Source organism: Notechis scutatus, chromosome 2 (genome assembly GCF_049901735.1).
Source record: "Notechis scutatus isolate UNSWTSFEM ecotype Mainland chromosome 2, rNotScu1.2, whole genome shotgun sequence".
Taxonomy (NCBI): domain Eukaryota; kingdom Metazoa; phylum Chordata; class Lepidosauria; order Squamata; family Elapidae; genus Notechis; species Notechis scutatus.
The window spans coordinates 147,936,321-147,962,489 of NC_142010.1; the positions used below are offsets into that span (position 1 = coordinate 147,936,321).

Consider the following 26,169-nt stretch of genomic DNA (forward strand, 5'->3'; position numbering starts at 1 on the left):
GTTGAGAAGCTATTGAAGGGCTGGCATAGGTCGATTCACTGATAATCCTGATCGGATGATGCTGTATATCACACACAGCCAATTTGAAATGAGCCTGTCCTGCTTATGTCAAAATATCAGAAATGGAAAGATTATCAATGAATTATCTTTTCAACCTGTAAATCCTGGAAATGGACTAGATTAACCTTCCCCACAACTGTGACCCTCCAGATGTCAGACTTCAACCCCAGCCTCATTAGAGGATGACATTTGAAATCTAGCACATCTGGATAGCACAGAATTGCCGGAGAGCTGGATAGATGGAGAGCTATGAGAAGATGAGCAGCAGTATTTTTATAGCAACAATAGAATTAGGAGGAATAAAGGGTAAGGATGATTATATTTTCTGAGTTTCAAGATTTGTGAAGGATTTGGATTTAGACTGTTGTACTTTATTATGTTGGAACTCTGACATTTATGGATGCTAGATTTGGGGATTGTTTAGAGTTAATAAGCGAAACCTCTTTTTAAAAAGTAGGATTTGGACATGAAATAGAATCCTTGTGGATTTTACTTCTTTGTTTATTTAAATTATGCCCACTGCAATTTCCAAATTCTCAAACTGGGTATACAATTAAGTCCTTGGCTTTAGCAATCTCTCCATGACATCACCAGGAATCAAGCTCAACTGAAAAGAGATTTTACTTATATCTCACCTGAAAAATATTTACAATACATACTACTTAATAGTAAATGCATATATACATATGGTTGAATCAAAAATTCATACTTTACAAGATCAAATCATCAAAAGTTTTAAAAAGTCTAATCCATGCCATGCAAATAAAATAGAATTGCACAAATTTACTTGCAGTTACATATAATTTACTTGCAGGATACGGGTGAGTCCTTGGGACTTGTTCTTTGAGTCTTTGGCACCTGAATGTTTTTTATAAGTCACCTGATTGCAATCCTGTACATAGTAGAAGTAAATCCTATAGACTTCAGTGGCACGTGATTCTTAGAAGGCAATCATGGGATCACATGGTAATCATGGTAACATTCCCAATTCAAAGATAGAAAATTGTCCCCTTCACACATTTCAATATTCAATCATGCTAATGGGTATACTATAAAGACCTTTTGGGGGGGACTACAGTTCCCTGCCCCTGTGCTGTACCCCAGATTTTCACCTTGAACTTTGTGGAATGTATTTGCTCATATATAAGTCTGATGAGATTGTCAACGATCATCTTTTTTTTTCTCCCATTAGGCTCAGAATCGAAAATGCGGGAGGTTTGCGCTGGTTGCAACACTCCAATCTCAGATCGCTTCCTGCTGCGGGTGAACGAGCGCTCCTGGCATGAAGGCTGTGTGAAGTGTGCTGCTTGCCTCCAGCCTCTCTCAGGCACATGCTATTGTCGTAACAGGCAGCTCTACTGCAAGCATGACTATGAAAAGTAAGTGCTGGAACTTTGACTATCTGATTGATTCACTTGTGCATTTGTCTTTGTAAGAAATTCACCAATTGAGAAAAAAAGTCAGGCTGTTTTCAAAGATGATTGTGAAGGGATGTATTTATATATGAATACATGTGGGTGTGTATCCATCTATCTACCTCTACACATACATACTTACTTAGAAGTGAACTGACAGGTTTGCAAGTTGACTTCAGTTGTCACCAATATCAGATGAACAATTTTCAATTTACATTAGCAGTAAATAGCTATTTGATGTCATAACAGAAACTTGGAGAGGTTGTGGTGTCATGAGCTGTTATGCCTGCAGTTGTAATGTCACAGGTGAACAGAGCAGCTTATTGCTGGCCACAGATTGGACAAGTAAAAATTGGAGATGTAAAAACCATTTGGTCCCTTTGGTCAAATTTGAATGTTTGTACAATGACATACTGTTGGTGGAAATCTGAGTGATTCTGGCATCTTTTTGACCTGTTATGTATGATATAGTGTTCGTTTTTGTACAATCTTTTCTTATCTAAGGACCGTAGTTCTCTAAGGCATGAAGGCTTCTAATGAATGAGTTTACTGCTATGTGGACAGATTGTTAACAGTGTGTTGAAATCCATTCTTAGATGGAATTTAATGAAAGCTGTGTACTAGCTTTCAGTGACAAACTAAATCTGAATTGTGCAAACAGGAAAGCCCAGTTTTGAGGCAAGAATATATTATGAGTGTTAGCTTATTTTGTGCTAATTTATTCTTCTGTGTTGAAGTTTGATTTCAAAGAACTTTTTGGCAAGTGAACAGGACTGCCTTAGTTATTGATAGAATGTAATGTGGGGATCTCAAATCAGTAATGCAATGCCACTACAGTGAGTATGAAGGCAGTAGTTGTTAAAATAGCACATTTGGTATCTAAGCAGCTAGAGGCTAGAATTAGGAGCAAAAAATAATATCAGACAAAATATTAAGGGTTATTTTTTCTGTGAGATAAAAATATCTGAAATTAGGAAATTATAAAGAAAGTGCAAAAAAAGAGAGACCTACATGCATATATCTTATTAATTTCATTTATTATTATTGGCTTGAAAGCATGATGCTTAAGAAACATCTTTCCCATAAAGGAAGTATTAAATATTTCCTCTTCTGGAAAACACTCTCCTGGATAAGTGAGAACCAATTTGAGGGTTGCTCCAAACCAAACTGGTTTTGGGGTTTTGTTTCCTTCCTTCCTTCCTTCCTTCCTTCCTTCCTTCCTTCCTTCCTTCCTTCCTTCCTTCCTTCCTTCCTTCCTTCCTTCCTTCCTTCCTTCCTGACATTTCTAGCAACTGCTAGACAAATTCCTGCAGTTTTGTTGGCAAGATTTCAGAAGTGCTTTGCCATTGTCCCCTTCTTAGGGCTAAGAGAGAGGGGCTGGCCTAGGTCACCCAGCTGGATTCATGCCTACAACTGAACTAGAACTCAGCAGTCTTCCAGTTTGCAGTCTGATACCTTAACCACTACATTAAACTGGCTGTGCAATTCTTTGCTGATTACTAAATACATGGATTAGGTTTAAGTACCTAGTTTAGATCAGTGCTTCCCAATCTTTTTCCTTCATTACCCAAAGCTGCTTATCAGAGAGTCCTTTTACCCAATGTAAGTTCAACTCCTTAAGTCAGTTTAAATACCTCTGTTGTGATTGCATAATAGGCTCATGCATCATTACCTAAAGAAAAATTGCTTTTACCCAACTTGGAGTAATATGTCCATTTTTGGGAAACACTCTTTTAGAGGACTTTTTTCCCAATCACAATTGTGTTGATAATAGAAAATATGTCTGCATAGTTGAAAGGCTTTTAAAACAATATCTGATCTCATAATAATAGAAATATTATATTGTTGACTTATCTTTGAATCACAACCAACATCTTTTGTGAATGAGAAAAAAACTGTTTCACAATGTATTATGTTTTCCTAAAGCTAATTTAACTAGATTCTTTGCCTCAGATTCCCAACCACTTCGCAATTATTTTAAAATTCAAGTTTCTTCTCATTCGACTAAAACAACTTACTACATCCCTGACATGAATTCCTCAGGCTTTTGTCTCTTTTCCAGAAAAAGATGTCCAGTGGTGTCTGTGTGTGCCTACATTACATTTACTCCGTAATTTACATTAGAAAAGTGCAGATGAAAAGAGAAGTTTAACCTTTTCCCTACCAGCAGCTTCCCATTTTTCACAAATCACCCTCTCCTCCAGCTGCTTTTAATTTTGCCAATGTCTCAGACTTATGTCTACCTTGCAAACATGGCTCTAAATACCTGAGCTAATTAAGGAAACAAGAATTGGTTGGACGGCATTAAAGTTCCTTTCACACCCATGTAAATCTTTTCCTTCTGAAAGTAATAAATAGACAGGAAGAAAATAGTAATTATTTTTATTTATATACTGTTCAGCTCCCAGTTAGAAATAGAACACTAGCTGCTTTATTACAGCCAGTTGCAGAGGATTATACAAGTTTACTCCTGGTATAGCAATGTATGCAAAATGTATACTTTTATCATTTTTCATGTGTTCTCTGTTCTTTGGTGATATTAAATGCCAAGTTTCTCTACTCACATCAAAAGAAAAAGAAAGAGAGAGAGAGTACAAAGAAGATGTGATTTCTTTTGTAATAGCCTGCCCTAAAAAGCTTAAAGTGGTGTTAACTTATAAAATTCTGAAGTAGAATAAATAAGTCTAGAGTTAATCCAAGATGACACTATTTAGAATAAAAATGATCTGATTATCAGCATTCTTTGTAAAAACTAATACTTGATATTCTCAGAACATATATCGTGTATAAATGTTGCTCAGCTGTTGTGTTTTATATATGGTAATTAACTGATCACCATATTTGACATTTCATGATAGTGAATAAGGTTGGATTATTTAATAAGTAATATATAAAAGATGAGCAGGCTGAGCTATAAGGCAGAATTAAACATATCATCAGTTTGGAATCTTTGGGCTCCCATAAGAGACCTAACTCCAGTCCCCTGTCAATTCTGTTGACCCTTATCTAGCACCAATTTAGCACTGACCAGTTAATCCATTTTTTGTACAGGATACAGGTAGCAATAATAAACTCTCTAGTGTTTTGAACTCAGAGAGTGTTCCTGTTCTTTGCATTTGACATTATGGTGGTGATTAGCAGCTCAGTTTTGGCATGAAATCAATCCCATGTAACAGTGACACATAATGGCAACTAATGTTTAACAGGATTTCATAGGGAATATGCAATAATATTAACTCATGATTGATGTCAAACCATGCTGGACATCATCAGAGCTAAAGTTTATTAACTGTCTATTTTGTGATGAAGCTGTATATTCTATATGCACACAAAGTTTTTCTTTTTAATTTAAAATGTTATCATTCAAAAGTTGTGTGTGGAAGTCAGGCATTTCCATACATATCAAATATTTGCAAATATTCATTTTTGTTTTGACTCACAGATCTTTATTGTTAGATATGGAAACTTTGCATTTCCCATATCTAAATTCATTTTCTACCAACTGTTCCATGTTCGTTTTCATTAACTGTGCTAGCAGTTTGTTCAGTGATATTGTAAATTGAATTGCTTTATCTGTAAATAAATACATCAATTTATCTGTGCAGTGGATAAAAAGAAACCCATCTGAACAGCACAATTTAGAGAAGAATGCAGAAAAAGTATTGACAGTAATATTAAATATGTACGCTTGAAATTATTAGACATCTTAAAGATCAGTTGTGTTAAGATTTCCATTGACTAGATGCAAAGTGTGGGTGTCCTAACTGCAAAACCAGATTACAATAAAAATAAATAATGTAGAATAAGTGCCTATTAACAGATAGTTCTATGTCAATTGACCTTAAGATGTGAAGATTGCAAAATCCAGCTTTCTCAGTTTTAAAATCTAATATTAAAAAAAATTCTAAGTGGGTCAAATAATTATTTTGTTGGTGCATTTTTCAGAAATCTGTATGAGTACATACGTGAAATAACTTTCAAGGACATAGAAGAAGGTTCATTTTTCTGAATACAGAAAGCCAATACCAGGATATACACGTATCATTGGCAGACCCCTTGAAGTTACTTTTTTTTTTAATCATATCCATTCCTGCATGGATTTGCTCTACTCCTGTGATGGTGAACCTATGGCACACATGCCGGAAGTGGCACGCAGAGCCATCTTCGCCAACACGCGAGCCATCGCCCTGGAGCAGGTCCACTGCACATGTGCGCCTGCCACCCGCCCACCAGCTGATCACCAAGTAGCTGCCATACATATGGGCGGGGGGGCGCACAGGAGATGCACATGCATGCACAGAAAGGCGCAGGGTGCACAGGGGGGTTACATGCACATGTGCAGAAATGCTCAGTGTGTGTGGGGTTGTGCGTGTATGCGCAAAGGCGTGGGCCCCCTGCGTGCATTGCCTGATGGGTGTTGGCACGCATGTGCGCACTTTTGGCACACGAGGACGGAAAGGTTAGCCATCACTGCTCTACTCTGATGTCACCTATTGGCCTTACTCACTTGTCCTCTAGTAATCAAACCCACTTTTTCATTAAGTCCTTAATACACATTCACAGAAACAGTTGTGCAATTAAGCATTATTAGTGTCCATATTTTATGGCCTTTCAGGGTGTCCCCTTCAAACTTAGCATGTCAACCTGGATTTTCCCTCTTCAGGTGGCAATGTGCCTCGTTTCGTTTGCGTACTTTAAAATTATGCTAATCCAGCCAGCTGCCTTCAGAGATTTTCCTGCTGAGGATAGCCCTGGATGTTTGCCCTGAACATTTGGTGCACCCTCCTTGAACCCAAAGAATGCCAATAAGCATGTGTACGTTCCTTCTTCTTGCCTATCCCTTCACCCCGCCTCCCTTTCCTGTCTTCCCATCAACACTGTTGAGACTAAGCTTGTGTTGCATGCTCCTAAGGGCAAGGACCTTCCTTCTTTATTTACTGTCTAGAAAAACTGGTTGAGAATAATTAAATAAACGTTCCTCCCTCGGTCCTCCTCTCACAGTCCTTTGCCAGCCAGTGAGGCGGATCAAACCGTATGGTAGATGGTTTTGCAAACATGCCTCCACTTTCTCAACTACATTATTATGGGCTCTTAATAGAGGGCTTTTAGGTTGCAACTTCAAAAACCAATGGGCTGCAGAGAGCATCCACCACCCTGAAGGTATTTCCTTCAACACTTTCCAGTGATAAGCTGGAAAAGAGCCTGCAGTAATTGCTCACCCTGAACATGTTTTGAAATGATTAACCAACACCCCAGAGCCATTATATTCTGTTGCTGATCCTGAAAGTACAAGGCTGGAGGAGAAGAGGTGGGAGGTTGCTATCTCCCAACATCAAGAGCTTTGATCATCGAGCTTCACGCTTAATGGGAGTACACCGACTGCAGGGGTTGCATATGTTCCACAAGGCATGTTATCTGTCTGGTCTGCAGTAAGGCCGTGTTCACAAACCAGGAAGAAGAGACTTATATAACTGTCTCTAAATTTCAGAGGGCACTAACTCTAGCACATTGTAATAGCAATAGCAATAGCACTTAGACTTATATACCGCTTTATAGTGCTTTACAGCTGTCTCTAAGCGGTTTACAGAGTCAGCCTATTGCCCCCAACAATTTAGGTTCTCATTTTACCCACCTTGGAAGGATGGAAGGCTGAGTCAGCCTTGAGCCTGGTGAGATTCGATCTGCCAAATTGCAGTCAGCTGGCTGCAGCAGAAGTAGCTTGCAGTACTGCACTCTAACCACTGCGCCACCGAGGCTCTTGTAATGTTTTCCCCATAGCGGTTCTGGAGGGACAAAAAAAGTCCCATATGAGCTGAGATTGTCTTGTGAACAAGGGGTCATTGAAACTACAGCTCGTGTACAGTTATATTGTACCTTCTATAAGGATTCATGAACACATTTTATAGCTCCTCCATGGACAACTGTTACTATGAGATCAGTATGACACAGTTTCTTTGAACATAGCTAAATTCTGTTCTACTGTCTGTAAAATTAGGCAGATTTTGATCAGCCCTCAATGATCCCCCCCCTTAATTGTAATACACTATCATGCCTTGCTCTGTTTTGCTTGAATGTTTTAATGTTTAATTCTAGTCCGTGACCATAATAAAAGATTGAATTGAGCAAGGCACACCTATAGTTCTCATTGAAATCAGCCTAGAAGTTATCATTTATCAATCATGTGACTGACTTATCTTGCTGACTGACACATAGGGTCCCCCTAACCAACTTGCTCATATTGAAGAAGCTACTTGGATAAGCAGCAAAATGTTTCAAATAAAAAAAAGGAGGGGGGAGCCCAGTTGCCATGACTCAAGTTCCAGAAAACTCTACCTGGATGACTGAGCTTCTTCAGCAATTGGCATAGATGATCTTCAAACTGTAATGCTGGGCTATCTCCTAATGCTCCCACAAGACGACAAGAACTGAATCATAGAATCATTAAAGTATCATAAAGCTGAAAGGGATCTTCTAGTTCAACCACACATACACACATGTTTTCATACCATTCCAGATAAATGGTTGTCCAACATTTGCTTGAAAACCTGTAAAAAAGGAGCACCCATGACAGGAAATTTCCTCTGATTTCAGGCTTAAATGTGTCAGAATGTTTGCAGCATGACTACTATTGTGAGACAACCCTGGAGCAAAACACAGCACACAGAGGCTTTGTCATTTAACAGTGGTTTATATACAAGACAGCTATATACATACATATACCTGGTAGGCAAATACCTGGCAAGCAATCAGTCTTCATTACTCTGCGCTGAGGATTACAATGGAGACAGAACACAAGGAGAGAGAGAGATACGCCCTCTCATGGCCTCATTTATATATATACAGCTTCTTAAAGTGGTAAAATCTTGTGAGATCCATCCTCAATCTTAAAGCAACACCCTGCTGACTCATTCTCATTGCATCAGCATTTTCAGCAGCCTTACAACAGCTGGTCAGCTATTAAATCAATACCTTAACAAAATGTCTTTTTGAAAATTTTCTGCCTATTAATTCTTATCCTACCATACTTTCAAGCACTGTGGTGGAAAAAAACTGGACCTTCTTCCCCTTACCCTCCTCTTCTTTAGGATAAACATGCATAGTTCCTTTAACCATTCTTCTTTGGAAGAATCTCCAATATCCTCTCCAATACTCTCGCCATCTTTGTCGCTCTTCTTTGCATTTCTTCCAGTGCTTCTACATCCTTCTTATATAGTGACAATTAGAACTATAGTATTGCAGTCTGACCAATGCAGCACAGAGCAGAACTAACACATGCCGGAATCACAACACCATACCTCTGATGATGCAACCGAAGATTGCATTGGGTGTTTTGGAAGCTGAAGCATATTTATATTTAATCTATATTCTATGGACATCTGGATTCCTCTTACGAGTATTGCTCCCAATGCAGAGGCTGCCTATGTATCTGGCTTCCCTTACCTAAATTCTTGCCACTGAAGTGCATTTCTGTACATTGGATGAGCACTCCTTCTATCTAGGGCATTTATGAAAATGTTGGAGCATTGAGCTCTTATGAATTGCCCCCTCTCTATGAGGATTCTAACCCAAGTCCTGTCAAATGCAAAGAAATAAAGTTTGTCTCAATCTGCCACTATTGTTTTGAAGTTGTAAAAGTGATGAAGTGGAGAGGGGGTAATCAATACTAAATAGTAATAATGTGATCCAGAATCCTTTGTATCCTTTAGCAAAAGGACAAAAATGAGGTGAGAAAACTTGGGGTCAATTCAGAAGAAACAAGAGTCTGTCTGAAGTTAGGAAATGCCCTGCAAAAGCTGCATCAGTCTTTATGTCCACCTAGAAGTAAGTCCAGTCTCTTCCACTGGACTTTCCCCCAGATAAGCTTTGACTGGGAGAGATGATGCATAATGTAGCCCAGATTTCTAATTATATCAAAGGCTGGTAGCCGTAGAAGAGACTTTAGGTTAGCCTGATTCAACTCTGAATTAGATAGCAAAAAGTTAGGAATGATGATGCAGCTCTGAAACAACCTTCTCTCCACCCTGCCATATTTCAGATAAATTGAATTGCTGATCGCACCGTCCCCAGGTAACGTACTGTAGCTAACGTCAGCGTCACGCTTAAGAAGGCTCAACTGTATATATACCAAATCTTCAAAATGTTCATGAAATAATGAGATGCATACAGATTTTGAAGATGTTGATGTCATATGCTTTAAATGGTGATGAAGACGTGAATCCCTACTCCATCTGCTACCTAACTTGATGGTTGATGATGGGCAACTTTAAAGCTCCTTGTTTTCTTAAGGTGGTTCTTAATGGTTTATTATAATTATCTTGCTTTTTACTGAACTATACATGGCCAAGTTAATGATGGAGCATAACATGGTTATGACTAAAGGGAGAATGTGGATAAAAAGAAACACGATCACTCTTAAAAACAAGAGTTATCTTGAAGAGATGTTTCACTGATCCTGGCTTCTCCCATCAGAATTAATATTAGAAGGGGACTGACTATAAGTGAAATTCTGGACTGATGTAGCCCTTCAGCTACATTTATGCAGAGCTCAAAGCTGTAACACTGTTAGTTAACAATACAGGTGGTCCTCAACTTAGGACCACAACTGAGCCCAAAATTTATGTTGCTAAGTGAGATATTTATGAAGTGAATTTTGCTTCATTTCACAACCCTTCTCGACACCGTTGTTAAGTTGTTATCACTGCAGTTGTTAAATTAGTAATATGCTTGTTAAGTGAATCTGGTTCCCTGGTTGACTTTGCTCGTCAGAAGGTCATAACTGTGATCACATGATCCCAAGAGACTGTAAATATCACAAATATAGGTAGTCCTCGACTTACAGCACTTTGTTTAGTGACCGTTCGAAGTTACAACGGCACTGAGAAGAGTGACTTATGACCATTATTACAACCTTTGCAGCCTCCCCAAAATCATGTGATCAAAACTCAGACCCTTGGCAACCGGTTCACATGTATGATGGTTGCGGTGTCCCAGGGTCATGTGATCCCCTTTTGCGACCTTCTGACAAGCAAAGTCAATGGGGAAGCCAGATTCCCTTCACAACCAGGTTACTAACTTATCAACACTTAATTCACTTAACAGCTGTGGCAGGAAAGGCTGTAAAATGGAGCAAACCAAGGGGTGGGATTCTACTGGTTCGGACCAGTTCTGCACAGTTCAGAGAACTGGCAAATCGTGCCCCTGGCTGGCCCCCGCCCCTCTGCACCCGCCCTTCCCCTCCCCACCCGGTCAGTCCTTATCGTGCATGCGCAACATTGCGTGCATGCTCGACATCGCTGACTTCATTGTTCCCCACCCAGTCACTCCTTAAGGTATTTCTTTTTTTTTTTCCTCTCCCAATGATCAGCTGTTCCTATCATCAGCTGTGCCGGGATTCCCCTCGCTTACTTACTGCTTCGCCCAGGAGGCTTCCCTGAGGCCCAGGAAGGCAAAAAAAATTGCAGGTGAGGGGGCGCAGCACCCCCCCACACTCCATTTTTTGCCTTTCCGGGCCTCGGGGAAGCCTTCTGGGAGCAAAAACGGCCCGCAGGAGGTTTCCCTGAGCCCCAGAAGGCCCCAAAATGTAGCGTGGGGTGTGTGTGTGCCCCCTCCCCATGCTTGTTTTTTTTCCTTCCTGGGCTCAACTGTGGGCGTAAGTCAAGGACTACCTGCATGTGTCAGTTGCCACAGCATCTGAATTTTGATTACGGGACCATGGGGACGTTGCAACATCCCCATGGTCACATGATCAAAGTGAGTGTGAAAATGGGCATAAGTCACTTTTTTCAGCGCTGTTGCAACTTCAAACAGTCACTAAATGAATTGCTGTAAGTCGAGGATTACCTGTATTGAAACTAGTTTGTCCTCTAATAATTAGAATACTGAATAGAGAGACCTACTGTAGATATAAAACTCTGTTCAAGCAATAGGGTTTTTTGGGGGGAAGGGGTCAACTTATCCTTACCTTGACCCAGAATCAAGCAACACGATTTTCTCCAGATATTTTGAAAACTAATTCCCATATGGTGTAATCAGTCATGGCTGATGGTACTTGGATTTATCGTTTGGAACAGGGCTGTCAAACTCGCGGCCTTCAGGCCGGATGCGTCACGCACTGGCCACGCCCGCACCTGGTTTAGTGAAGAGGGGAAAAGTCCAGATACATCACATGACACTGCTGTGACGACGCAAGTTTGGCATCTCCGGTCTAGAACACCTGACTACAGGTTGCCTACATCTGCCTAATTTTATTGCCAGGCTTGCTATGAGGAAAAACATGAGACTTTTTTCTGTTTGAGTTTTTCAGACAAAGGGTGGGAATGTGCGTATATTTAATACATAATACAAGCCTTGCATGCCAGCTATGAATGGGCATGGCGGGAGTTCAGAACTCTTGGCTATTTATTGGGTTTCTTTTTAATCCACGTCTTACTCTTTGAAGGCATAATCTTCCCATGATCTTAAACACAAAACATTAATTAAAATCAGATTAAATATAAGCTATTTTAAATAAAATAAATAAATTAGAGACAATAAAAAAAATTCACCATGCCATTAAGCAACAGGGGGATTTTTTAAAAACCTGTTAAGAAGCAGCCACAAGAGAAATTAGTCATTTTATCTCTCAGAAAGGAATTCATAGGTTAGAGGGCAACACTGAGAAATCTCTCCATTGGTCTGTCCTTTTACTGACTTTGAGCCACGGTTACTCTGACGGTTCCTTGAAAACGTGAATAGGTTCTTTTGATTTTCAGTACGTGTAACAGTAAATGGCATTAGTACTGAATCTGGACTGGGGTTAAATCTATCCCATGAACCCCTGAAACAGAATAATGTGTGGATCTGCCATCCATCTTCCGAAGGATGATACGGTACATTGTTTTGAAAGGAGAGATCCAGGGCCCTCCATTGGCAAAAGGCCTGATGAGAAAGGAAATGCAGAGACAGCACACCGGTCTTCTGAGAAGTTTTGGGGAAAACATTGGACATTACTCAGGAGAGTTCTCTGACTCTTGGCAGGCTCCTTGAACAGTTCTCTTTTAACTGTCCAGGCTTATCTTCCTTTTCAGAAGAGAGAGCACAGCCTCCTCCCGGAGGAATGACGCAAAGCCTTGGCAGCAGATCGGGACTGGGGTAATAAAAATACCAGCATTTGCCCACTTCCTCCTGATGCATAGCCAGAGGTCACAAGAGAGAAAGAGAGATGTAAGAAGACACAAACAGGGCTTTCATTACCTCTACATTTAAAAGAGCTTTACGGGAAAGAACCTGGGCATTTTAATACGTCATAAATTGAAGACAGGTCAGCGATGGCAATGAAAGAAAAGGCAGAGGGTGTCGTGGGACAAATTTAAATCCTGGACTGAGGTTAGGACTGTAGATTTGAAGAAAGATCGAGATATACTGGATGGGGAGGCTGCTAGAGAGGATTCTGAAGGCATCAAGGGCTGCATTTTGATTGGGCCCGGTCACAGATTTGCCACAGTCAAACCCTTTAGAACCCATGGATATCTGTTTTGAGGAAAACATGTAGATTTAAAAACTGAATTGCTTTTATTAGGTATAATATCAGAAAAAACATACAAGAAAAGTATGTATTTAATATGTCTTAAGAGCAATGAGGATTATTTTTGCACAGTACTGGAAAAGTGAAGATATACCACGAGATGAAGAAATAGTCAAGAAGATACTAGATTGTGCAGAAATGGATAGCTTGACATTGAAAATTAAACAGAAAGAGGATGTAGAATATTATCAAAGATGGGAGTTGTTTTATCAATGGTTGGAAAAAAGGGGGGGAAATTAAGAATGTAATTTGTATTGTTAAGCAAATTAAATACCCAGACAACACAATGTTTAGAGAAGGTTTTAGAGAACTTGAAAGATAGAGGGGATACATTAACTAAGATAGGCTGTCTTTTGAATTCTGTAGAGATTCCTGCCTAAGTAGCGGGTTGGGTTATTCTATTTCTAAATGTCTATGAAGATTCTCAGTCATCCAGGTCATGGTTGTCCCAAAGCTGCTTTTTCAAGAGGCAACTGGACTTTCTGGTTTTTCTTTAAAGATGTTTGGCAAAACATCTTCAAAGAAAAACCAGAAAGTCAAAGTTGCTTCTTGAAAAAGCAGCTTTGGGACTGTTGAATTCTACTGCAGAAGCCATTTTACACCACCTCCCTCTGTAAATGTTTCTGAATTCTTCACTAAAATGAGTTGGTGTAGTTGTTGCTTTGTATTAATTAACAGATGTCTTTTATTATATTTTCTGGGGACTTCCTCAGTTCCCTGATGCAAATTTATCTATTCTTATTAGACACCGCAGGCCATCTCTGCTGGCCATCAAAGGGTTTCTTGATGATGGCCCTCCATGTGGCGAGTCTAATACTTAGATGTTCATTTCCTAAAGGATGGAAATCTCTCCAGTTATATTTCAGGGAGGCAAGTGGTGCATAGTTTGGACTTTATTGATCTGTGCCCTTGTGAACTCTGCCTGAAAAGATAACTTTCTCAGTATTCTCCCAAGGGAACTTGTACCATTTAAGTAAATAAAATAGGAGAAGATGTCTCATTCCACTAGATGCAAATGAATGAATGAAACAAACTAGGTTGGCCTGTCCAAACATAAAAACTGACTTGCTCTCCAATAACTGGCAGATAACCAGTTTTCATCACACGCAGTGCCATGCTGGGCTTACCTTCATACTGTAGAGCTGAAAGAGTCAGAGGAGCAAAACATCTATAATTATCATTACTGCCGTTTTGGTTACCTTACTCTTATAAACACAGAAGTATTGTATATCAGTTTCAGAAGTAGTTTAATTTCCCCCCAGCATGAGGGTCATGGCAGCGTATAGGGGACCATTCACAAAAAGATCTACAGCTCTGTTAGCATTTCCCCCTTCCCAATTTCTGCCTCTGGGTCTTTCCCACATCAGTTTTTTGGGGTGGTGTAAAAGAAGCATCCAGTCACTAGAAGAGAGACAGGACCGGAGACTCCTCTTATGAAGTTGGCACTACTTCTTCTGGTGCCCAAGGGAACAATCTGAGGAATTGCCTACTTCCTGGGATGCTGTCCTAGCAGCTATAAAATCACAGTATAGCCTAAAATCTGGAATTGAAAAAAAAAAGAATATAAAAATAACACTTGAGTTGGCAAATATACAATAATTGTTGCCAGAGACCTGAACGTACAAGACAGCACTACCCCAAAAATTGACTATGAGAATGAGAGAGCAGATAGCCTCTGTGCCTAGAGTGTTCGGTATTCTTCTTTCAAGGCCACGTAAATAGGTGGACAACACTATGAGATGCAGAAGCAAATTCCATAGTTAATGAAGCATAATTATTTTTTTATGCCCTGTCTCTTGCATCCACCTTCACTGGAAGAGCCTGCATTTTTGTAGTATGAAAGCAGGGCCAGGGGAGAAAACACACACACACACACACAAAACACACATCTCCCCCCTCTCCCTCTTACTTTTTTCCACATTATAAATTGTACTGAGCTGTGTGTAAGATTAGAGATTAAATAACAAAAACAATGCAAGTTCCAAGCAATAGCAAGCAAAGGATAAAGAAAAAGGAAGGGAAATAAAACAAGTTAAAATGGAGGAAGATATATAGCACAGTGATGCAGCATTGAAATCTGTTGATAATGGGAAAAGAATATGGCTAATTATTATTATTTTTTTAAAGTATGTGTTGGGTTTCACCGGTATGAAAGAACATGAAGGGTTGCTGGACTGTGCAAGAACAAATAACATACCTCTTATTATATGGTTGAGCTGGACATACATGTTTTGGTAAAAGCAAATGGAGATACCTGCGTAGTCTTTATATATGATGTAGGAAACAAACGGTTGCAACAAAGGTTCTGAATTTTTCTAGACTAATAGAAATAGTAATTACGCAAAATCTGGCTACTTTTCTGGATATTTCAGAATCCATATCAGCCAAGATAAATCTGTTTCTCAACAGATCAAGCAATTTAAGCAATAGCAATATTTCAAATAAATATGGGAAAATAGCAATAGCAATAACACTTAGACTTATATACTGCTTCACAGTGCTTTTACAATCCTCTCTAAGCAGTTTACAGAGTCAGCCTATTGCCCCCATCAATCCGGGTCCTCATTTTACCCACCCCGGAAGGATTGGAAAGCTGAGTCAAGCTTGAGCCTGGTGAGATTTAAACTGCCAGATTGCAGTCAACTGGCTGCAGCAGAAATAGCCTGCAGTACTGCACTCTAACCATTGCGCCACCACAGCTCTTAAATCTGCACTTACCCAAACAGAAAGGACACCAGTGTCTAAGTTTATAAACCTCCCTCACTGATCTTCTTCCTTACTGTCTTTTTCTATTTGCTCTATTTCCTCACTTTTTTACTATTGGGAACAGATTCCTTCTGAATATTTAGATAGCCCTCCATGAAGGTGAAAAAAAAGTTTGTATTTTAAGCCTGAGTATCCACAGCAGGGTAATGGTGATAATGGTGGTGTAAAAAAAGACAACACCATAAGATGGCAAGTATAACCAAACAGTCAAAATCCCATTTCTAAAATTTGTGTTTCATAAGCTGCATGAATTGTAAGAAATTAGTGGGACTGCTCAGGATGGGGATACAAAATGCTAACCCAATAGCTGCTCTTCCCAATAGAAAATCAAAAGGGAAATCATATTGTGCCTGTTTACTACAGGTGGGATAAATAATAGCAAGTATGCAATTCATTCTTCATTTGCCATTGTTTGAAAAAAAATCTTTTTAAGTATGTGCACACTCATTTTTATACATATTTGTTTAATAACATCATACATCCCACTTCAAATAAATATGAACTTCCATTGTTAGGATTCTTAAACTTGAGAAATATACAGATTGGAGAACATCTGTTTTAAAATATAAAAATACAGATCACTGTCCCAAGAAGCTACATTCAAGAAAGCAGGGCCTTTTTATTCCAGTGGGGAAGGTGTGAGGCTAGAGATGATAATACTTGACAAACTCTGAGATATTCAATTTTATTAAACAATATATCCCAGCAAATTAAATGAACTTTCAATTAACATGTAGAGGTTTGCATTGAAAAAGTGACTTAACTTAGTGAATTTTCTAAGGTTGAAGTCTCTCTACTTTCTGAGCCCTTCCCAGTGCAAAACAGATTATTAATTAATTAATTAGATTAGATTAGATTTGTTTCTTGGCTTTCATGCAGGAGCTCAAGACTCCCTGTCCCAAATTTCTTCCACAACCATTCTGTGAGTTAGGTTGGGCTGAGTGAGAATAACTAGGTTTAAGGCCTGAAAGTAGACTTAAATCCAGGCTTTCCTACTCCTAAGCCAATACCTTCACCCTTACACCATCTTGAACATGCATAGTGTACCTCTGTCAAATAAAAGGCAGGGCAAAACCAGTAGACTAGGAAAACTGAGGTTCAAAAAACAAATTGTGAGCTTTTCTATTTAAAAAAAAAAATTATTAAAATTATTTGCCAGCCATCTGGACGTGAGATGACTCTGGGTGGCTTACCATGTTAAAAAGAATGAAACAATACAAAATGCATGTATATAATAAAAATAAAACACTATAAAAATACAAATGATCAACTATAACTAAATGATCGGGAGGGAGTAGGATGAATGGGGGAGGGGAGGGGAGATCTGTTTTAATCCATCAGTCATCTCCAGCATGATACCCCCCCCATTGGAGCCCCAGGCCAACTGGCAGAGGGTCAGGAGGGTGGGAGCTGACCCCACTCAGGGGTGGGTGTGGGACCGAGGTAAAATGTTCCAAAGGGCAAAGGTCCTCGCTAGCCGGAATTCCCTGGCTGTCAGGGCCGTAACATGCCTTCTCTGTTGGCACAAGGAGGGGAGGGCCAATCCCATTGGCATGAGAACATTCAACAAGAATGGACTTTTGTAGCAGCAGGGCTGCCCCTCCCAGCTGCTGTGGATGATGTGGCATCATGTTGGGCATGGCAGCATCAAATCATGGAGATAATTATGATTTTTCATGCCTTCTAACTACATCTGCCGTGTACATAATGCTGTGTATGCTGAGTAGATCTCTAATATTGAAGCCCAGCAGTCAACTGTATCTATTTAAGCAAGAATATTGCTATGAATGCCCCAATTCCCCAAGCAGTGAGAAGTTCCAAGGGTAGTGCTTCCTTTTGTAAGGAGAAACCTCTAGAGACTCCTCCCCCTGACACCTCCCGTTCCACTTCCAATATTTGGATATATTTACAATTATACAACTTGACTTCACAGTTCAGCACTTTGATAAACCAGCTGATTCATTGCTTTGCATCTGATCTCCGAAGATATGCCCTCCCACAGACAATTTCATTTTTTAAAAATATCCTGGTTCAATTCTCTCTTGTCCTTGTCCAACTCTTTTTTTTTTTTCCTCTTTCATAGTTTGCAAAATTATCATTTTCCGTGGACTGTATTTATGTCATAATCATTCTGAGCTGGTTCTCCATAACTGCTAAAGATGAGAAGAGGATGGATATGCTCTGATTTTTAAGGAATGTAACCTAATATTCTTTCGCCCTAATCTCAGCATCTTTCACAGTAATCCTATAACAAATATCCTCCATCCTGCAAGTCGTAGAAGTAGTGAGTTCAAATGTTAAGTCAAAGGTTTGACATAACTGTTGGCAAATTCTTTCTCAGCATGGCAGAATCCTGACTAGTGATTTGTATAGCAACTGCAAAGTAATCCATCCAGTTTTCTGCCCAACAGTATTGAGGGCAGGCTTTAAACCATCACAATGGTGCCTGGATGATGTCAGAAAGAAGCTGTAAGTCACCAATGGAGAAATGTCCTTTGTGATCTATTTGCAGGGCAGAAATCTTTTTTGGAAGGTGATGTGGTCCTCTTACTTGGGATTTTTTAGCACAGGACTGATGGATCTCCAAGATGCTCTAGCATCAACTGGATATACTCTCATTTTTTGTGATTCCAGCCATGAACAAAATTTGCAGGTTGGAGAACTATTGAGATCTCCTTAAATATTATAATACATTTCAGGCTAATGCGGGCTTTTCAAAATCTTCCTTCCTTCCTTCCTTCCTTCCTTCCTTCCTTCCTTCCTTCCTTCCTTCCTTCCTTCCTTCCTTCCTTCCTTCCTTCCTTCCTTCCTTCCTTCCTTCCTTCTCTTTGGTTTTCCTTCTTTCCTTCCATCCATCCATCCATCCATCCAAGGGTGGGAATCATTTTTTTTAACAACCGGTTCTGTGGGTGTGACTTAGTTGGTGGACGTGGCTTGGTGGTCATGTGACTGGCTGGGCATGGCCAACTCAACATGACTCACATCGAGGCACGCATCTCCTCGCCTGGCCTCTCGTGACTGTGGGGATGCTGCAACATCCTCACTTTTTACACTGCCATTGTAACTTTGAATGGTCACTCCACACAAACAAAGTACCAGCAAAGGAGGGGAAAAAACTCCAGAGAGGTTCCTGAGACAGGAAGTCTAGTCCTGCCAAGAATGTAATAAGAGTTAATGGAGAGGCAGTTTCTGTAAGCAACACCAGAATGTTTCCTTCCTGCCTTCCTTACAGGATTAGGCCAGTAATTTCTTCTAACAACCGGTTCTCCGAACTGCTTAGAATGTTAACAATTGGTTCTAGCAAATAGGTGCAAACTTGTAGAATCCCACCCCTGTATCCATCCATCCATCCATGGGGAAATCAGCAGTGCAAATGCTTGTCTCCTTAAGTCTCACAGTACCATATATCATAACTATTTTCACTCTCAGTCATGAATTGGCTCTCTTTACACATCATAATGAGCTATGGTTTATTTTGTAGATTTCAGGGGCTGGATTCCCCACCATATACTAAATCGCAATTTTAGCAGCCTATAGCTTAACAATATATGAAATCAAGCGGCTTTTAAGAAACAAAAGAGTGCTTGAGAATTTTTTTTTTCCTTGATGTCCTCTTAGGAGCAAATAACCTATAAGAGGTAATGTGGTGTAGTGGTTAGAATGTTCTACTCTCACGATCTAGGTTCAAATCTATCCAATTTACAAAGTTTGCTCGATCTCTTCCTCTCCCCTCCCCCCACCACTCCAATTTTCATTCTTCTAGCCTACCTCTGTGAGTTTTGTTGAAGATAAAATGTTAAGAGGGAGAGCTGCATATGAGCTGGTTTCCTCCTTGGAGGAAAGGCAGGATATCGTGGTAATAAATATACGATACTCAATCACATAGATATTTTTTTTTCCTGAGATTAATACAGAAACCCAAAGCAGCTGGAGGAAGCTGCAGTCTAGATCAAGAGTTTGCAAAGAGAGACACTTAACTTTTTCCTATTGGATCGTTTTACTTAGCAAACTCACCCCAAGGGAAAAAAAAAATCAAACAGCAGTTTCTCCACAGAAATGCAGAGTCTCCGTTTAAAGTTGCTCCTTGCTGTAGGCAATACCAATAATTCTAAATACGGTCAATTAAATGCATGAAACTCCCCTTAGGTTGGGCTGTTTGTCCATCTAGCCCACTATGGCTTAGTATTGTCACCACCAGCTCTCTACATGGGATAGTAGAAGAGATCTTCCTTATCACTGCTTCCCCTGATCCTTCAAAATGGAAAGGCCACCTGGGCCCTTTTCTGTCTACAAATCTTGCCGTTCTGTGCTTGACCTGATTCCCTTCTGGCCCTTGAATTCTACCAATTTGAGGAGTGGGGTTTGCAAACAAATGAGTCTGCATTCCTTGTTCAACGCTCCTACGAAGCTCCTATAGATGCTTCTCAGCACTGCTCATGTGTCAGCCGGGATGAATCAGGTTCGAGCCAAGTTCACCCCGGACAAGCAAATCATCTCCACATGGGACAGACAGGAGGGAAGGAGGCTCCTTGGCAGCAGAGGGCTGCCCGTTCAGGTCCTTCCTGACAGCTCCTCGCCATCCCCCGCCTTTGCCTGTTCTTCCATAAAACCAGACTTCAAAGCCAAGCAAGGGTGTCCAGGATGGAGGAGCCGTAACGGCTTTATCATAGGGCCAGGCAGGCACGTTTCCTCCCCTTGTGAATGAGGATTTACAGGGCAGGTGCCCAAAGTCAGTGGCCAGGTTTGCTGGAGGGGGGGGGGGAGGGAGGAGAGCAGAGCAGACCAAGGATTGGGGGAGTGGGAAAGCTGGGGAGGGGGAGCACCAAAAAACCTTGGAACTGCAGGACTGGAGCACAACATCCATCTTCTCCTTAACATTTCATCTTTGCAGCAACAGGCTTTTCCTTCCCCCGCAGCCAGCTGCAGCTGTCAACGTATCTCTCTCCCCCCCACAAAAAATATGATTTCCTTCAACTTGTAAAGCAGGCTTTTAGCAGAAAGGTACATGCTGGTTTTGGAGGGGTTTATGGAAGGAGTGGGGTTTATTGGTTAAGGAAGTGGTCAGTAACAAAGCAAAGGCTTTGGAAAATAAACAAACAGAAATCATGCATTCAATTATTCGACTGATTTCTTCAACTAGAGCTTTAAAAACAAAGACCTTGCATGAAACACCGGAGAACCACTGCTGGTCAATATACAGCAATCTTTGGTCAAGCTTCTCAGATGCATTGGATTAAAGTACCCTTAAATCCAACAGCACAGTCAGGAAGGCTGAGAGGTGTAGTTGAAGATTATCTGGAGGTCATCTGAACCAGGGAAGCTGGTCCAGATAATTCTGAACTATAATCATCTCCTATCCTATCCTAACTAAAATCTCTAATCTCTCCGGATTTGAAATGGATGCTCAATAGTAGAGCCATCATTAAAAAGGACACAACAAAGGATGTTCTTCCTGCAGCAACTCGGGAAGTTCAGACTACCCCAAGAGCTGTTGACACACAGGAATTGTTGCATTGTTGCTTTGCACATACACTGAGCTTTTGCACCTGAGACAAATTCCTTGTGTGTCACCTCACACTTGGTCAATAAACTTATTCTATTCTAGTCTATTCTAGTTTAGGCTGGTCTGTTATTTGTACTTCTATAATTGTCTGATTTGGTATAGCAACCAAACAGGACAGGTACGAACTCCAATAGATATTTAAGACTGCTGATAGAATAATCGCAACTGCCTTCTATAGCAGACTGCAGGCCTATATGTTGCATGGGTCAGGAGGGCTGAGAAGATATCTACAGACCCCACACATCATGAACATGAACTGATTCAACTCCTTCCCTAGGGCATTGTATGTCAAAACAAGTAGGTACAGGGACAGTTTTTTAACTCGTGCCATGACTCTGCTGAACACCGAATTCTCTCAATACTCCCTAACGTCCATTAACTCTTGTAATGTGACTGTACTATTATTATTTATCCTTCTTATTACCTTCTTTATTCCCCCTTTTGCACCTTTTATTGGGATGATGATGATGATGACGTTGCTTTGCATGTATACTGAGTGCTTCTGTACCAGAGACAAAATTCCTTGTGCGTCTAATCAACTTGGCTAAATATAGTATTCAATTCTATTCCATTTAACTATCTGAAGCACTTACAAAGCAGTATTCTATGTCCCGAACTAAGCTAACTAGAGGTGGGGGGAAGGGATAAAGCCTTTTATGGTCTTTAAAGTATCATTTCATCACCACCATCATTTTTACACCAGCGCAACAACTGCATCAGTTCAAATCCTATTTTCCACTGGATAGAACTTGTAGCACCTTCAGAGCTAATCCATTTATTATGGCAATTTTCTCCAACAAAGAAGTGTCAGAAGGAGACTCCAAGACTATAATAGCTCAATTAGAGTTAATAATTAAATTTGGCCCTGTTAGTTTGGGCTTGAATAAAAACAATAGCCTCTTGTCTGACACTAACTAATTACTGCCATTGGTGAATGCTCATTGTGCATGCTTTACATACTATTACACTTTGACTAAATTGCAACAGGATGCTTTGCTATTCCCAGTGTACATCTTTTCATTTATTCTATGCACTCTGGGGTGTACGTATGCATGCAGTAGTGCATATTCTACCAGTTTTTCCACTGCAAAACAGGCGTTCCACTTCAATCTCTTTTAAAATCTTCCATTTTCTTCTGGTGTATTCTATTGTTGTTGGGTAGCAGTAAGGTTGTTTTTCTCTTACACATATAATTGGGCCTAGCTTCCCATGATTCTTGATCTGAGAAAGGCCCCCAAAAAGACATTCTTTCTGATGCCCCCACTTGCAATTTAATCGAGGTGTCGAATGGAAGGAGATTGTGTATTAGCGAAGACACGAAGGCATACGACAATGAATTCGTGTATTACATTAAGGCAGATTTGATTTTCAGAATGGGAGCCTAATTTGCACACACTCTAACTCAGGAGACATGGTTTATGGATTAGTGCTAAAATTCACACCCCACTAGACAAACCCAAACCAACGACATTATGATCTAATGTGATGTGTGAACATGATAACATACACACACACAACTTTTAGATAAATGGAAGAGCCTCACATCATATTCATGAGAATTCTACTTATTCTTTTTTCTCTTTTTTTAATTGAATCAAAGGAAAGTCATAAAAATTGCACGTAAAAAATGCACGTACATTTGTTTTTTTAAAAAATCTCTGCTGATCAAGGTACATACATATTATATTTGATGGACTTTAATACATTCCTGGGTTAAGTAAATAGATATAAAGGTAGGTGTAAAGGTGGGTTATAATTTGATAATTTATTTTTGTCTATATTAATTATATAACAACTATATTAATTGAATGTATGAGGTAAATATAGCACATTGCCTATTTCTGCTTTGAAACCTGAAGGGGCTACTGCTCTGTCTTTTTTCATTGTAAAGGAAATGCATCACCTCTTTTTTGGAAGTGGTCACTGTGAAAAACTCTCTTCTCTGTTGTTCTTCTTCACAATTAGCTTTGCCTCTGATGAGCTTGGGACCCCTTGACTTTGCTGCCCTTCCTTTCCAAAGGAAGACTTAAAGTAGAGTGACAGTTGCAAGTAGACAGTACCAACATTCAGTGGTGGAATTCAAATTTTTTTTACTACTGGTTCTGTGGGCGTGGCTTGATGGGTGTGGTGTGGTTGGGTGGGCATAGCTTGGTGGGCATGGCAGGGGAAGGATACTGTAAAATCCCCATTCCCTCCCCACTCCACTACCCTGCTTTCCAGCTCTGTTCTCCTGTACAGGGCAACAAAAGAAGATCCAGCCAATCAGCTCGGACTTGGGAGACAGAGAATAGATGGGGGCGGGGCCAGTCAGAGGTGGGATTGGCCGGTTCTCCAAACTACTCAAAATTTCCACTACCAATTCTCCAGAACTGGTCAGAACCTGCTGAATACCACCTCTGACAACACCTCTTCTTCACCTTTGTCTTCATTTTAATGCCCAGTTATGGTCTCCTGTTTGATCAACCAGGTTGTCCTATCTAGCTAGAAGCAACTTAATCTTTATAACAGAAGTGTTACAACAAGAAGTGAAAGAGCCAGCCTTTGTTTGTCTAATCTCAAACTAAAAGCACAGCCAGGGGGGAAAAATAAAGACCACAAGCATTTTAAAAAAGAACCATATACATAGTCCCCTCTCCCCGTTTCTGGGTTAGGCATTTGAGACACGGAAGGCTAGGTTAGGGAAAACACCTTTCTTTTTTTCTTTTGAATCCTCAGCATTGTTCAAATGCTTGTTAATTTTCTCCACTTAATCCACTATCATCTCATTTATCATATGGATAGATTTAGTGGATTGAACAGAAAGGCTTTGGAAGTAAGTGTGCACAACACTCTACAAAATAACTTCCCTTATGCAACTCTCTTATTGAGGAAGGCCAAGGAAGAATTTGGGATCAACGAAGAGCAGCTTTTAATGTTAAAAGGGCAGGCAACTGTGGCATGATTAATGCTTGATATTAATTATTGCATCCTTCTTCCAGGAGCTTGGAGCACTGCAGTCTATCTCTTTGCTCTTACTAGACTTGTAATAGCTCCCTGAAGGGATTGCAAAAGTTGAGAAAGAGGGACAGTCACCATCACTTTTACTTAATGAGCTTTAAAGACCAATGGGAATTAGAAGGTGAATCCAATAAAGACCCTACCACACCGAGGGAGAACCCATCTTTCTCCCCTCTTCTGCAAAACAGCATCGGAAGCAGAAAAGGGCAGGTTGTATTAAAGAAGGCGCCCTACACTTAAAGTGGTTCTCCTTAGAAGGAAATAGAAAATGGTGTATAAACATGCCAACTTCAACTCAGAAATTTCCCAGCTGAAGGATGTCCTACTCCCCATAAATGTGTGGATATGAACAGGTATGAATGAGTAGGTGGGTCTTCGTTTGCAAAACTCCAAAACAGAGTAGTGTTCTTTAAATAACTTTTAAAACTAAACTTATATTAATTGTCAAGAAACATTGCTAGCTTCTAAATATAACAGAATAACAGAATTGGAAGAGATCTTAGTGGTCATCTAGTCCAATTAAATTACTCAAGCAGTATGTCAACTCTATACAATTTCAAACAAATGGTTATCCAATTTCTTCTTAAAAACTTCCAGTGTTGGAGCATTCACAACTTCTGGAGGCAAGTTGTTCCACTGATTAATTGTTCTACCTGTCAGGAAATTCCTCCTTAGTTCAAGGTTGCTTCTCTCCTTGATTAGTTTCCACCCATTGCTTCTTGTCCTGCCTTCAGGTGCTTTGGAGAATAGTTTGACTCCCTCTTCTTTGTGGCAGCCCCTGATATCAGAACATTGCTAACACATCACCCCTACATGGCATGTTATATGTCACCCCTGTATGGCATGCTTCTTATAACATTGGTTGATTCCCCCATCTGATTACTGTATTCTACTTTTTTCCTCTCAAGCAACATATCCCATACATATCATCCCCCACATGATATGCACAGACATTTCACTACTCCTCTGGACTTGATCTTGCTTAGCAGAAGGAGAGAGCAGGAAATAAAGCATTTTATGAGGAAGAGCAAGGCGTTGTTTCTCTCCTGGCTCAACCAAGATGGGAGTGGAGGGGAACATTTCACAGCAACAGCACACTTCTTAATTGTACTCTGGGCCCTTCTGAATGTGTCATTTATACATTTGCCTTGATTATGAAGTTTGCCTTTTAATGTTCTGGGCTCTGTCAGTCTGCCAAACAGGGTGAACAAAGACAGGGATAAAAGGATGTCTAATTAGCATCATTAATCATAAGCTTGGTAGAGGGAGGGGGAGATTTTCCCCTCCCTCCCCTTGAATATAGTGGTGATAGCAAAAGTTCCTGAGACACTAAGAACAACCTGAATCATTGTGATTAGATAAAGGAACTGGCAGTAGAACTGGACATACCATACTTGTTTAGCGGGCTACTTCTCTGCAGCCTTCGTGTGTTCCTGAATGTATAAAGCTGGGGGCAGTCATTTGGCCATGATTTATTTGATTTATTTAATTAATTTAAATGCCACCCATCTTCCTCTGCAGGATGATGATCGATGGTTGAAAATGTATATCCCTTGTTCAAATCAATGCGTCCATATACCCCAGAAATACATCATGAAAATATTGTACTCGCCTTTAAAAACATATTCTAACATTTCCACGAAACATTTCATCAAGCTGTAACAATTTCATTACCAAGTAAATCAGAATCCACCTGAAGGTAATATGAATGAGTTTGCTAAGAAATGTTTTTATCAATTCAAGGAGTGCAGTAACTTTCTTGTCTAGAAGCAGATTGTACATGAGATCCAACAGCGAGTAAATGG

General features: G+C 40.1%; 1 pseudogene across 1 annotated transcript in view; it reads left to right on the forward strand.

Moving 5' to 3' along the window:
- The first annotated feature begins 1,013 nt into the window (after positions 1-1,013).
- The window catches only part of LOC113416096 (LIM/homeobox protein LMX-1.2-like), a 75,088-nt pseudogene continuing 49,932 nt past the window's right edge, over positions 1,014-26,169 (forward strand). The window contains exons 1-2 of the transcript XR_015747389.1: positions 1,014-1,104; positions 1,253-1,439. The product of XR_015747389.1 is annotated as an LIM/homeobox protein LMX-1.2-like (transcript). The remainder of the gene's footprint in view (positions 1,105-1,252; positions 1,440-26,169) is intronic.